Raw genomic sequence first — 16,300 nt, 5'->3', positions numbered from 1 at the left:
GCCAGTTCTCAGCCATAATATTGCTGCAACATTAAAGGGATATGAAACCTATTTTTTTATTTCATGATTCAGATAGATTTTAAGCAACTTTCTAATTTACTCCTATTCTCAAATTTTCTCTGTTCTCTTGGTATCTTTATGTGAAAAAGCAGGAATGAAAGCTTAGGAGCCGGCCCATTTTTGGTTCAGCACGTGGGTAGCACTTTCTGAATGTTGGCTACATATTGGCCTAGATTTAGAGTTGGGCGGTAGCCGTCAAAACCAGCGTTAGAGGCTCCTAACGCTGGTTTTTACCGCCCTCTGGTATTTGGAGTCAGTCATTAAAGGGTCTAACGCTCACTTTTCAGCCGCGACTTTTCCATACCGCAGATCCCCTTACGTCAATTGCGTATCCTATCTTTTCAATGGGATCTTTCTAACGCCGGTATTTAGAGTCTTGGCTGAAGTGAGCGTTAGAAATCTAACGACAAAACTCCAGCCGCAGAAAAAAGTCAGTAGTTAAGAGCTTTCTGGGCTAACGCCGGTTTATAAAGCTCTTAACTACTGTGCTCTAAAGTACACTAACACCCATAAACTACCTATGTACCCCTAAACCGAGGTCCCCCCACATCGCCGCCACTCTATTAAATTTTTTTAACCCCTAATCTGCCGACCGCCACCTACGTTATACTTATGTACCCCTAATCTGCTGCCCCTAACACCGCCGACCCCTATATTATATTTATTAACCCCTAACCTGCCCCCCACAACGTCGCCGCCAGCTACCTACAATAATTAACCCCTAATCTGCCGACCGCAAAGAGCCGCTACCTACGTTATCCTTATGTACCCCTAATCTGCTGCCCCTAACACCGCCGACCCCTATATTATATTTAATAACCCCTAATCTGCCCCCTCAACGTCGCCTCCACCTGCCTACACTTATTAACCCCTAATCTGCTGAGCGGACCGCAACGCGACTATAATAAAGTTATTAACCCCTAATCCGCCTCACTCCCGCCTCAATAACCCTATAATAAATAGTATTAACCCCTAATCTGCCCTCAATAACATCGCCGACACCTAACTTCAATTATTAACCCCTAATCTTAAATAAATAAATTAACTCTTATTAAATAAATTATTCCTATTTAAAGCTAAATACTTACCTGTAAAATAAACCCTAATATAGCTACAATATAAATTATAATTATATTATAGCTATTTTAGGATTTATATTTATTTTACAGGTAACTTTGTATTTATTTTAACCAGGTACAATAGCTATTAAATAGTTAAGAACTATTTAATAGCTAAAATAGTTAAAATAATTACAAAATTACCTGTAAGATAAATCCTAACCTAAGTTACAATTAAACCTAACACTACACTATCAATAAATTAATTAAATAAAATACCTACAATTACCTACAATTAAACCTAACACTACACTATCAATACATTAATTAAATACAATACCTACAAATAACTACAATTAAATTAACTAAAGTACAAAAAATAAAATAGAACTAAGTTACAAAAAATAAAAAAATATTTACAAACATTAGAAAAATATTACAACAATTTTAAACTAATTACACCTACTCTAAGCCCCCTAATGAAATTACAAAGCCCCCCAAAATAAAAAAAATGTACTACCCTATTCTAAATTACAAAAGTTCAAAGCTCTTTTACCTTACCAGCCCTGAACAGGGCCCTTTGCGGGCATGCCCCAAGAAATTCAGCTCTTTTGCCTGTAAAAAAACACATACAATACCCCCCCCCCCAACATTACAACCCACCACCCACATACCCCTAATCTAACCCAAACCCCCCTTAAATAAACCTAACACTAAGCCCCTGAAGATCTTCCTACCTTATCTTCACCTCACCGGGTATCACCGATCGGTCCTGGCTCCAAAATCTTCATCCAACCCAAGCAGGGGCTGGCGATCCATAATCCTGCGGCTGAAGAGGTCCAGAAGAGGCTCCAAAGTCTTCATCCTATCTGGGAAGAAGATGTGATCCAGACCGGCAACCATCTTGATCCAAGCGGCATCTTCTATCTTCATCCGATAAGGAACGGCTCCATCGTGAAGACCTCCAGCGCGGATCAATCTTCTTCCGACGACGTCCAACTGAAGAATGACGGTTCCTTTAAGGGACGTCATCCAAGATGGCGTCCCTCGAATTCCGATTGGCTGATAGGATTCTATCAGCCAATCGGAATTAAGGTAGGAAAATTCTGATTGGCTGATGGAATCAGCCAATCAGAATCAAGTTCAATCCGATTGGCTGATCCGATCAGCCAATCAGATTGAGCTCGCATTCTATTGGATGATCGGAACAGCCAATAGAATGCGAGCTCAATCTGATTGGCTGATCGGATCAGCCAATCGGATTGAACTTGATTCTGATTGGCTGATGGAATCAGCCAATCAGAATTTTCCTACCTTAATTCTATTGTACCTGGTTAAAATAAATACAAATTTACCTGTAAAATAAATATAAATCCTAAAATAGCTATAATATAATTATAATTTATATTGTAGCTATATTAGGATTTATTTTACAGGTAAGTATTTAGCTTTAAATAGGAATAATTTATTTAATAAGAGTTAATTTATTTCGTTAGATTTAAATTATATTTAACTTAGGGGGGTGTTAGTGTTAGGGTTAGACTTAGCTTTAGGGGTTAATACATTTATTAGAATAGCGGTGAGCTCCAGTCGGCAGATTAGGGGTTAATGTTTGAAGTTAGGTGTCGGCGATGTTAGGGAGGACAGATTAGGGGTTAATACTATTTATTATAGGGTTATTGAGGTGGGAGTGAGGCGGATTAGGGGTTAATAAGTGTAGGCAGGTGGAGGCGACGTTGTGGGGGGCAGATTAGGGGTTAATAAATATAATATAGGGGTCGGCGGTGTTAGGGGCAGCAGATTAGGGGTACATAGGGATAATGTAAGTAGCGGCGGTTTACGGAGCGGCAGATTAGGGGTTAAAAAAAATATGCAGGGGTCAGCGATAGCGGGGGCAGCAGAATAGGGGTTAATAAGTGTAAGGTTAGGGGTGTTTAGACTCGGGGTACATGTTAGAGTGTTAGGTGCAGACGTAGGAAGTGTTTCCCCATAGCAAACAATGGGGCTGCGTTAGGAGCTGAACGCGGCTTTTTTGCAGGTGTTAGGTTTTTTTTCAGCTCAAACAGCCCCATTGTTTTCTATGGGGGAATCATGCACGAGCACGTTGTTGAAGCTGGCCGCGTCCGTAAGCACCGCTGGTATAGAGAGTTGAAGTTGCGGTAAATATGCTATACGCTCCTTTTTTGGAGCCTAACGCAGCCATTCTGTGAACTCTAAATACCAGCGGTATTTAAAAGGTGCGGCCAGAAAAAAGCCAGCGTAGCTAACGCACACCTTTGGCCGCAGAACTCTAAATCTAGGCGTTAGAAAGTTGCTTAAAATCAAATGCTCTATCTGAATCACAAAAGAAAAAAAAATGGGTTTCATATCCCTTTAACTTAGATATCCTTTATTGATGGTGATCACAATATCTGTATTTCCTACCATTCGGCTCGATTTAGAGTTTTGTCATTAAAGACCCGCGTAGCTTACGCTGCTTTTTTCCCAACGCACCCTTAAGACAATGCTGGTATTTAGAGTTGTCTGAGGGGCTGCGTTAGGCTCAAAAAAGGGTGCGTTGAGCCTAACTTAGCTCCACTTCAACCCTCAATACCAGCGTTGCTTACGGTAGCGGTAAGCAGCTAAAACGTGCTTGTGCACGATATCCCCCATAGGAAACAATGGGGCAGTTTGGGCTGAAAAAAAACCTAACACCTGCAAAAAAGCAGCGTTCAGCTCCTAACGCAGCCCCATTGTTTCCTATGGGGAAACACTCTCTAAGTCTACACCTAGCACCCTAACATGAACCCCGAGTCTAAACACCCCTAACCTTACACTTATTAACCCCTAATCTGCCGCCACCGCTATCGCTGACACCTGCATTATACCATTAACCCCTAATCTGCCGCTCCGGACACAACCTACATTATCCCTATGAACCCCTAATCTGCTGCCCCTAACACCGCCGACCCCTATATTATAATTATTAACCCCTAATCTCCCGCTGCAATGTCGCCACTACTATAATAAAGTTATTAACCCCTAAACCTAAGTCTAACCCTAACCCTAACACCCCCTATCATAAATATAATTTAAATTAAACGAAATAATATTCCTAAAATTAAATAAAATAATCCTATTTAAAACTAAATACTTACCTAGAAAATAAACCCTAATATAGCTACAATATAATTAATATTTACATTGTAGCTATTTTAGGATTTATATTTATTTTACAGGCAACTTTGTTTTTATTTTAACTAGGTACAATAGCTATTAAATAGTTAATAACTATTTAATAGCTACCTAGTTAAAATAAATACAAAATTACCTGTAAAATAAATCCTAACCTAAGTTACAAATACACCTAACGCTACACTATCATTAAATTAATTAAATAAATTACATACAATTAGCTAAAATAAAATACAATAAAATAAACTATACTATAATACAAAAACAAACAAACACTAAATTACAAAAAATAAAAAAGAATTACAAGCAGTTTAAACTAATTACACCTAATCTAAGCCCCCTAATAAAATAAAAAAGCCCCCCAAAATAAAAAATTCCTTACCCTATTCTAAAATACAAAAGTAATCAGCTCTTTTACCAGCCCTTAAAAGGGCTTTTTGCGGGGCATTGCCCCAAAGTAATCAGCTCTTTTACCTTAAAATAAAAATACAATACCCCCCCTCCAACATTACAACCCACCACCCACACACCCCTACTCTAAACCACCCAAACCCCCCTTAAATAAACCTATCGCTAACCCCCTGAAGATCATCCTACCTTGAGTTTTCTTCACCCAGCCGAGCTGAATTCTTCATCCAAGATGCGCAGAGGAGGTCCTTGATCCGGTAGAAGTCTTCATCCAAGCGGCAAAGAAGAGGTTCTCCATCCGTTAGAAGTGTTCATCCAGGCGGCGTCTTCAATCTTCATCCATCCGGAGCAGAGCAGAGCCATCTTCAACGGAGCCGACGCGGAGCCATCCTCTTCAACCGATGGACTAACGACGAATGAAGGTTCCTTTAAGGGACGTCATCCAAGATGGCGTCCCTTCAATTCCGATTGGCTGATAGAATTCTATCAGCCAATCAGAATTAAGGTAGAAAAAATCTGATTGGCCAATGCACAAGCATTTCTGGTGAACTGCTTGTGCAATCCTGCCCCCTGTAGATTCACAGCCAACACAAGGGGTGTCAATCAACACAATCATATAGGATCGGGTGGATTGCAGACCGCAGCCTCAGAGGCCGCGGACCAGTTAAGGAGCAGCGGTCTTAAGACCACTGCTTCATAACTGCTGTTTCCGGCGAGCCTGTAGGCTCTAGAGCGGAAACAGGGTCATCAGGGGCTTTTCGGACCTTGATAAATCGGCCCCATTTTCTTGAAAAATTATATGAATAACTAAATGCAAAAACAGCAAGATTGGAGTCTAGAGACAACTAAGCCATTGTTGGAGAAGCAGATCTGTCTGAAGTTAATAGTGAAGCAGAGAAAATGTTGCAGTGATTACTAATAAAGCAGTAGGAGTCATAGACCATGGAGCAATCAATTTATATATATATATATATATATATTAATGGGACAGTAAAGTAAAATTTAACTTTCATGACTGAGATAGAGCACACAATTTTTACAGAATTTTTATTATCTAATTTGCTTTGTTCTTTTGGTATCCTTTGTTGAAAAGCATATCTAGGTTAACTGGAGCAGCAATGTACTACGGAGAGCTATCTGCTGATTGGTGGCTGAACATATATGCATCTTGTTATCGGTTCACCCAATGGGGCCGATTTATTAAGATGCGGGCAGACATAATACGCTATAGCGGATCATGTCCGCCCGACATAGCTAAATACAGGCAGCATACTCTGTCGGCATTTAACATTGCACAAGCATTCCTAGTGAAATGCTTGTGCAATGGGGGTGTCAATCAGCAGGGAGTGTCAATCATCACGATCGTATCCTATTCGGGATGCTTGCTGTCCGCCGCCTCAGAGGTGGCAGGTGAGTTAAAGAGCAGCGATCTACAAACTACGGGGGTAGATTGCAGCATCTGCTGCTTGTTAAATCTACCCTAAAATGTTCAGCTAGCTCCTTCAACAAAGGATACCAAATGAATGAAGCAGATCTATTGATTGAAGTAAATTGGAAAAGTGTTTGCATCAATCTGAATCAATCTGAATCAATGGGTCGATCTGATAAAAATCCATTCATTCCATCCATATTTGCGTGGGTTTGGTATCCTATATACGGTGTAACCTAGAAGTTACGCGCGTATATATTTCTGCCGTCGCCCGTAGTTTTTTGGGCCATAGGCAGGTATACCAAACCCGCGCAGTTTGGTATCCAATATACAGCGTAAGGACTTACGTGGCGAAAATGGAGAAATCTTACTCCATTTTCACCTCGCCACAAAAAGCAGCCGTAAGAAGCCTTACGCTGACTATTGGAGCCCCGTAACTCCCTAAACTGGCTGCTAAATAAACCTAACACCTAACGCATGTGCAATGTCTATCTCCCTGTCAACCGCGATCTGCTAAATAAAACCTAACACCTAACACATGCGCAATGTCTATCTCCCTGTCAACCGCGATCCCCCGCCGCAATCCCTAATAAAGTATTTAACCCCTAAACCGCCGCCATCTACATAAACTAACCCCCTACTGTGAGCCCCTAAAACCGCCACCATCTAACTGATCTATCCCCTACTGTGAACCCCTAAAACCGCCACCATCTAACTGATCTATCCCCTAATGTGAACCCCTAAAACCGCCACCATCTAACTGATCTATCCCCTAATGTGAACCCCTTACACCGCCGCCATCTACCTTATCTATCCCCTAATCTGACCCCTTACACCGTCGCCACCTATATAAAAATTATTAACCCCATAATCTAATCCCCCTATACCGCCGCCAGCTATATTAATATTATTAACCCCTAATCTAATCCCCTAAAATTATTATCTCTATTACCAGCCCTTAAAAGGTCCTTTTGCTGGGCTTTGCCCCAAAGTAAACAGCTCTTTTGCCCTATAACCTGCCCTCCCTACACCGCCGCCACCTATATTAATGGTATTAACCCCTAATGTAAGCCCCTTACACCGCCGCCATCTATATTAAAATTATTAACCCCTAATTTAATCTACCTACCCCACCGCCAGCTATATTATCTATATTAACCCTAAGTATATTATAGTTAATATAGTTATTACATTATATATATTAACTATATTAACCCTAATTATATTAGGGTTAATATAGTTACTATAGTATTTATATTAACTATATTAACTCTATCTAACCCCTAACTAAATTCTTATTAAATAAATCTAATTCATATTATAAACTAAAATATTCCTATTTAAATCTAAATACTTACCTATAAAATAAACCCTAAGATAGCTACAATATAATTAATAATTACATTGTAGCTATGTTAGGGTTTATATTTATTTTACAGGTAAATTGTTAATTACTTTAACTAGGTATAATAGCTATTAAATAGTTATTAACTATTTAATAGCTACCTAGTTAAAATAATTACCCAATTACCTGTAAAATAAATCCTAACCTAAGTTACAAATACACCTACACTATCAATAAATTAAATAAACTACAAATATCAATCTAAAAATACAATTAAATAAACTAAACTAAATTACAAAAAAAAACCAAACACTAAATTACAAAAAATAAAAAAAAAGATTACAAGATTTTTAAGCTAATTACACCTATTCTAAGCCCCCTAATAAAATAATAAAGCCCCCCAAAATAAAAATTCCCTACCCTATTCTAAATTAAAAAAAAGTTCAAAGCTCTTTTACCTTACCAGCCCTTAAAAGGGCCTTTTGTGGGGGCATGCCCCAAAGAAAACTGCTCTTTTGCCTGAAAAAAAAAACACAATACCACCCCCCAACATTACAACCCACCACCCACATACCCCTAATCTAACCCAAACCCCTCTTAAATAAACCTAACACTACCCCCCTGAAGATCTCCCTACCTTGTCTTCACCCAACCGGGCCGAACTCCTCATCCGATCCGGGCGATGTCTATCCAAACGGCAAAGAAGAGGTCTTCATCCCAGCGATGTCTTTATCCAAGCGGCAGCAAAGTCTTCTTCCATCGGGCAGCATCTTCCATCAAGCGGCATCTTGAATCTTCTCTCCACCGACGCGGAGCATCCATCCCGGCCGACGACTGAACGACGAATGAGGTACCTTTAAATGACGTCATCCAAGATGGCGTCCGTCGAATTCCGATTGGCTGATAGGATTCTATCAGCCAATCGGAATTAAGGTAGAAAAATCTGATTGGCTGATTGAATCAGCCAATCAGATTCAAGTTCAATCCGATTGGCTGAACCAATCAGCCAATCAGATTGAGCTTGCGTTCTATTGGCTGTTACGATCAGCCAATAAAATGCGAGCTCAATCTGATTGGCTGATTGGTTCAGCCAATCGGATTGAACTTGAATCTGATTGGCTGATTCATTCAGCCAATCAGATTTTTCTACCTTAATTCCGATTGGCTGATAGAATCCTATCAGCCAATCGGAATTCGACGGACTCCATCTTGGATGACGTCATTTAAAGGTACCTCATTCATCGTTCAGTCGTCGGCCGGGATGGATGCTCCGCTTCGGTGGAGAGAAGATTCAAGATGCCGCTTGATGGAAGATGCTGCCCGATGGAAGAAGACTTTGCTGCCGCTTGGACAAAGACATCGCTGGGATGAAGACCTCTTCTTTGCCGCTTGGACAGACATCGCCCGGATCGGATGAGGAGTTCGGCCCGGTTGGGTGAAGACAAGGTAGGGAGATTTTCAGGGGGGTAGTGTTAGGTTTATTTAAGGGGGGTTTGGGTTAGATTAGGGGTATGTGGGTGGTGGGTTGTAATGTTGCGGGGTGGTATTGTGTTTTTTTTTTCAGGCAAAAGAGCAGTTTTCTTTGGTGCATGCCCCCACAAAAGGCCCTTTTAAGGGCTGGTAAGGTAAAAGAGCTTTGAACTTTTTTTAATTTAGAATAGGGTAGGGAATTTTTTTTATTTTGGGGGGCTTTATTATTTTATTAGGGGGCTTAGAATAGGTGTAATTAGCTTAAAAATCTTGTAATCTTTTTTTTATTTTTTGTAATTTAGTGTTTTTTTTTTTGTAATTTAGTTTAATTTATTTAATTGTATTTTTAGATTGATATTTGTAGTTTATTTAATTTATTGATAGTGTAGGTGTATTTGTAACTTAGGTTAGGATTTATTTTACAGGTAATTGGGTAATTATTTTAACTAGGTAGCTATTAAATAGTTCATAACTATTTAATAGCTATTATACCTAGTTAAAATAATTAACAATTTACCTGTAAAATAAATATAAACCCTAACATAGCTACAATGTAATTATTAATTATATTGTAGCTATCTTAGGGTTTATTTTATAGGTAAGTATTTAGATTTAAATAGGAATATTTTAATTAATAATATTAATATTAGATTTATTTTAATAACAGTTTAGTTAGGGATGTTAGAGTTAGATAGGGTTATTATACTTTATATATATATATATATAATATAATAACGATATTAACTATATTAACCCTAATATAATTAGGATTAATATAGTTAATATATATAATATAATAACTATATTAACTACATTAACCCTAATATAATTAGGGTTAATATAGTTAATATAGCTGGCGGCGGTGTAGGGGGATTAGATTAGGGGTTAATACATTTATTATAGGTGGCCGCGGTGTAGGGGGATGTAGATTGTAGGCAAAAGAGCAGTTTACTTTGTGACAAAGCCCCGCCAAAAGCCCTTTTAAGGGCTGGCAAAAGAGCTGAATTATTTGGGGCATGCCCCGCAAAAAGCCCTTTTAAGGGCTGGCAAAAGAGCTGTTACTTTGGGGCAATGCCACCCAAAAAGCCCTTTTCAGGGCTATTTGTAGGGTTAGACTTAGGTTTAGTGGTAGGGATAGTTTAGTATTTTAGGGGTTAAATAATTTAATATAGATGGCGGCAGGGTAGGGGGATTAGATTAGGGGTTAATAATTTTAAAATTGATAGCGGTGGGGTAGGGGCTCACTTTAGGGGGTAGGTAAGGTAGATGGCGGCGGTGTTAGGGGCTCACTTTAGGGGGTTATAGATTTAATATAGCTGGCGGCGGTTTAGAGGTTAATAACTTTATTAGGTAGCGGCGGGCTCCGGGAGCGGCGGTTTAGGGGTTAATACATATTTTATTGTTAGGATAGTGAGGGGGGATAGCGGATAGAGGGTTAGACGTGTCGGGCTATGTTAGGGAGGTGTGTTAGATGTGTCGGGCTATGTTAGGGAGGCGTGTTAGACAGTGCGGGTGATTTAGACTTTAGTCAGGTTTTGTAGGCGCCGGCAGTTTCTAACGTGCCGTAAGTCACTGGCGATGCCAGAAATTTGTACTTGCGCAGATTTCTGGACATCGCTGGTTTATCCGACTTACGGCACTTTAGCATCTGACGGCGCCGTATATGGGATAGCTCGAGTTGCGAGCTGAAACTGCGGGCGACGCGGGTTCCCTAGCTTGCGCCGCAAACTACGCCGTTTATCGGATCACGCCCCATGAAAGAAGAAATATGGGTTTCATTTTCCTTTAAGCTGTTATGCGTGATATGATGCTCATATGTAATGTGATTTTCACACTGATTTGCTTGATTGTAAATAGGGCTTATAGAAAGAAGACAGTGCTTTTTTGTAATGTTGTGATATATGTTACAATGTTATGTTAAGTGTTATGCCGGACAGATAGCTCAGCATGCTAAGGCACTGTGGCTGAGCTCTGTAGCAACCCAAGGGTTGAAGATTCGATCCCCGGTGAGGTCCACTCAGCCTTTCATCCTTCTGAGGTCAATAAAATGAGTAGCGCCTTGAGACCCTTACGGGTGATTAGCCACGCTTTACAAGTACCCAATACATACATACATGCTGAAAATGATGATTTTTCTATGTAGCTTAGAGCAGTTAATATAAAAGGAGATTCATAAAGAAAATAGTCTGAACCTTTAAAGAGACATGCAACCCAAACATATCCTCTCATGATTCAGACAGTACATGTCATTTAAAACTACTTTCTAATTTACTTCTATTGACACCTTTTCTTTGTTCGCTTGGTATCTTTTGTTGAAAAACTGATACATAAATTGGAAACTTTTTTTAATTGTATGCTCTGTCTGAATCACAAAAGAACAAGTGATGGAAAGTTTGCAAGTGTTTACTGCAGCAACATCCAGCATTGCTTAAAAAAATGAACAAATAAATATTTAAGGACGTAACAATAAAAAAAAACTGTATACATTAAATTAACTATATCTTTTCAATACCATTATTTAAAGGGACACTGAAGTCAAAGTTAAACTTTTATGATTAAGATAGAGCATGTAATTTTCCAATTTATGTCCATTAACAAAATGTGCACAGTCTTTTTATATTTACACTTTTTGAGTCACCAGCTCCTACTGAGCATGTGCAAGAATTCACAGAATATACGCACATTCATTTGTGATTGGCTGATGGCTATCACATGATACAGGAGGAGTGGTAATAGACATAACTTTGAAATTTGTCAGAAATTAATCTACTACTCATTTGAAGTTCAGACTAATTGCTATTGCATTGTCTTTTTATTTTGCATTTGTTGATTATGCACATTTACCGAATTTACTGGTCCTTTTTAATTAAACAGAAACACAAGTTTTTCTTGGACTGAAGAATGAGGGAGCTTTTTTACATTCTGTATAAACCTGCAAGGAAATTTCGTACACATCCAAAGCCTTGTTTAACCCTCTCACCAATACTACAAGACTCAATTAACATAGGGAAGAAAATATATTTAAACAGTAGCTATATAAAATCATATTCATACATACACTGCTGTACAAAAAAATGCAATGCATAGCTTAAATTACTAATTACATTGAAAAATATAATAAAAAGGGTGCACTTGAATACAACCAATGCGCTACCAACGGTGCAAGCAGTCCCAAAAATAGATACTTATAAAAAAAGAAAGAAAGACTAGTTACCATGATACGTTAAACTGTTAAAGAAGGACCAAGGCTGCACTCATGGAAACACTGAGCTTTATTACAAAAAGGGATATAGGAGCAGGAGTGCAATATTGTCCCCCACTCAAGAGCCTAAAAAACAAAACACACTCAAAATGTTAAAAACACACACATGAAAGATCCAGAACAAAACTGGAGAGCTACATTCAAAACCTTATAATAACAACATAAATGAGAACCCCCACAAATAGAATTACATCTGACGAAGCCCCGGATCCAACCCGCTGTGGGAGGGGTGAAACGCGTCATGTTTTGGAGTTTAATGATGTAGTCTCTACGTCCAGCACAGCTGTGAGCTGCTACTTTGCAACAAAGAAATAGGCAGGGAATCCAAATAGGCAAGTGAAGACGCCGACCGACTCACTATCTAAGTACGGCATAAAGGAAGAGGATTACCTCATATCCACCAATACAGCGTACAATGTTATCAAAGGTCAGGTGTGGCTCTATTTAGTCTTGCATCCCCTTACCTCTGTATATTGAACTTTTTGCACTTTACCTTCAGATTGTGATCTGCATATAGCGGGACTAAGTTCTGTTTGGCTATCATCTGTCCGGAGTCCGGATATTCCAGGACTGCTACCTTTGTACTCTAGGAGCCTCTTTTGATACTGGAGTGTGTCGTATGACACTTGAGTGCCCAGTTTAGCAATATATCACAGCTCATTAAGGACTTTGTACATCATTGCCTTGTTCTCATCCGTATTTTGTATGCACTAACATTATATTGTTGAGTGGGGGATAATCTCCACTCCTGGTCCTATATCCCTTTTTGTAATAAAGCGCAATATTTCCATGAGTGCAGCCTTGGTCCTTCTTTAACAGTTTAATGTATCATGGTAATTACATTACTATATAAAAATATGCTATACTTAGTCAAAGCAAATACAATTCTTAGTTCATTAAAGGGACATGAAACCCAAAACATTTATTTCATAATTCCAACCATAAAACCAGTTTAAAATGTACTTCTATTATTTAATTTGTTTTGTTCTATTGGTATCCTTTGTTAAAAACCATACCTAGGTAGGCTCAAGAGCAGCAAAGCACTAATGTGAGCCAGCTGCTGATTGGTGGTTTCACATATATGCCTCTTGTCATTGGCTGATCTGCTCAGCTAGCTATCAGTAGTGAAATGCTGCCCCTTCAGCAAACGATACAAAGAGAATGAGACAATTGTGATAATAAAAATAAATTGCAAAGTTGTTTTAAATTGTATACTCTATCTGAATCATTAAATCATTTTTGTGGGTTTCATGTCCCTTTAAGTACAATATTGTATGTACCAAAATATGAATATTAATAATTTTTAGCGTCCTTTTTTGTTTCTGTCAGTATATATTTAAATATTATTTATATAGTTATGATCGATTTAAATGTGTATTTTTTTAATGCAATATACAAAATGTTAGGTGTAAAACTAATACAACTGCCAATTTTGTGTATTTTTTTTTACTGAGTTTGTCTTACCTTGCCTTGAAAAAATATAATGAAAGATACTTGCTGATTTTTAGTAGTTTCTTTGGCATTTAAATGGATATTAAACTCATATAGCAGGAAATTAAAAGCACACATTTTTTTGAAAATCAAGAGCAGTTCAGAGAAACACCTCTTGAAAAGCCTGGATAATTCCATGTTCTTGCTCTCCTTTGCTGTGGCCAATCAGGGAAAGATATAAAGGAGATTGTACCCTGATCTAACCAATGGCTGTGTAGAATGTTGCAGGTAAATTTCACCATCCTTCGGTATAATAGAACTATAGAAGCACTCCATTCTCTCTGGAGGGAACAGAATGAGAGCTATTTTACAGGAAAAGGAGGGAAAATACATGATGAATTCATATTGAAATTTTATTTTGCTTGATTAAATATGTTGGGCCAATTAATAGCTCAGGGTGTGGTATCTTTTGTGCAAAGAATAAAGCAGAATCTGGTGGTTAAACTTTTTATGCAAAGCATCTTTATGCAACCATAACTTTTTTAAGGTGCCCTATACTAATGGATAGCTCAGCGAGTGCACGTCTATTACAAGTGGTGTGTTAAGCTCTGAACAATCCAAAATACTGGGATAAAATCATTAGCGGACCTACCCAACAGAGGACCCTGGTGCAAAATTGTTTTTGGGCTCCCCAAAGGTAAGCAATAGTGATAGTGTACACACAGTCCTATATAATGATTTTGAGGCTAAACAGATGGACGGACAGACTGATAGACCTGCACTAGGATTGTACACTTTCTACACATGCCTATGTATAGACTAATTCATGTTAAATATCGCTCAAGCATTAAGCCAAGGGTGCGATAAGCCGAGGATACAAAGTGGTAATGGTTTACTTCAGGTCTTAAACAGTGCTAAATTTTATCCAGGGGCTGAACTACCATTGGTCAGCAGGTGCAGTGGCACCAGGGTCCGAGTGTCCGGGGGGTCCTTAGCAGCCAGTCTATACATAGGATTGTACACTTTCTGCACATGCCTAACGCAGGGGAGTCTTTTATTAGTGCAGGTCTATCTGTCTGTCCATCTATCTGTTTGTCCTTAAAAATCATTATACAGGACAGCGCTTATACTATTATTATTATTATTATCGGTTATTTGTAGAGCGCCAACAGATTCCGCAGCGCTATTACTATTGCTAACTTCTGAGTTACCTTTGGGGGAGCCCGAAAACAATTTTACTGCACGTGCCCATAGAAGTCTTTTATGTGATTGTGCTCAAGCGATGAGAAAACAAAATAGTGCCAATATTTTTGAGCTCCACTTGTAATTTTGGCCTTTATGGGAAGATTAAATGCTATTTTTACTGTCACATTATTTTATATGAATTCCACAAGGAACCACAAGTGTTATTGAATCTAACCCAGTGATATAGGAACACATGATTTTAACCTTTTGTTTTTCAACATGGAATTGAATTCCCTTTGCCAAGCTCTGGAGATGTTTAGTGAAATTGGTTGTTTAGTGCTTTTGTTGTGTGTCTGGTACTTTGAATTTGCTTTAGATGTTTATATTCTTGGGAAAACAGGCTTCCTGGAATGGGCAGAAGATCAAACTCCATAACTGTTTTCCATAAAAAGTAATTGACTTGGCCTTTGCTTAGCTGTTTACCTATAATAAAACCTTATGTGATGTGTTGGCTTGGCTGCTGTTTCTTTTATTTTGTTTATTAAATCACCATTCTCTTTATATAACAAAAAATAAATAAAAATGACTCTACAGCACATGCCCACGTGAATGCCCTCATTACTGGTTATACCATTCATTCAACTGCTCTTCCCAATTCATCTTCATCCTCATGCATTCTGATTCCTACAGGCATGGGTGGCTCAAGGGTGTGGCGCAAGAGAGGGCAAATGCCATCCTTGGAATAGTAGCATTCACAGGGCTGGACTGGGAATATAAAGCAGCCCTGGAAAAGACCAGCCCTATTTTCCGTTGAATGCACACACCTCACTTTCTTTAAGGGGAGTACTGGTATAATCCTTCCCCCAATACCATATTTTATTTTCAGAATAATATTAGTTTGAATCAATTTTCAAAAATGCCAGATTGTTAGTATATGGGCAGCCTACAACCTAGTTTCATCCATGACTCAATTTCATGGTGTGAAAATGATTATCCATAATGTGATCTGTTCTAGGAAATAAAACTTAGAAGGTATGTTTCATAGCCTCACCAACAGCAACACCCTGTTAAATTCTTCCTGGCCAGCTTCAGCTGGTGCGGCCCATAAGGAAATCTCCTGGTAGGCCAATCCGGTCCTTGGCCTTTATAGTCAGGCATACGCACCAACTTGAGCCACTTTTTTTATGCCAGTAAATCATCATATTTAAAATAAGGTGTCTCATGCCTACAATATTCAAGTGTCTCCTATTGCAAATTTTGCCACTATTTTGTTAAGTGCCTTTTATTTTTTTGCACTTCTTTCTATGAACACCCATACCTATAGGTGTTTATATAGGTGTCCATATAGGTGTCCAAAAGGTGTTTCCAGCTATTATTTAACATGTCTTAATCTGTGTAAAACTGTGTCCCACACTCCCTAGAAATGCTAAAAAGTAATTGTCATGAGATGCAGGACATATGCAGGACACAGCAATGAT

Source organism: Bombina bombina, chromosome 2 (genome assembly GCF_027579735.1).
Source record: "Bombina bombina isolate aBomBom1 chromosome 2, aBomBom1.pri, whole genome shotgun sequence".
Lineage (NCBI taxonomy): Eukaryota > Metazoa > Chordata > Amphibia > Anura > Bombinatoridae > Bombina > Bombina bombina.
This window is presented reverse-complemented; position numbering follows the sequence as displayed.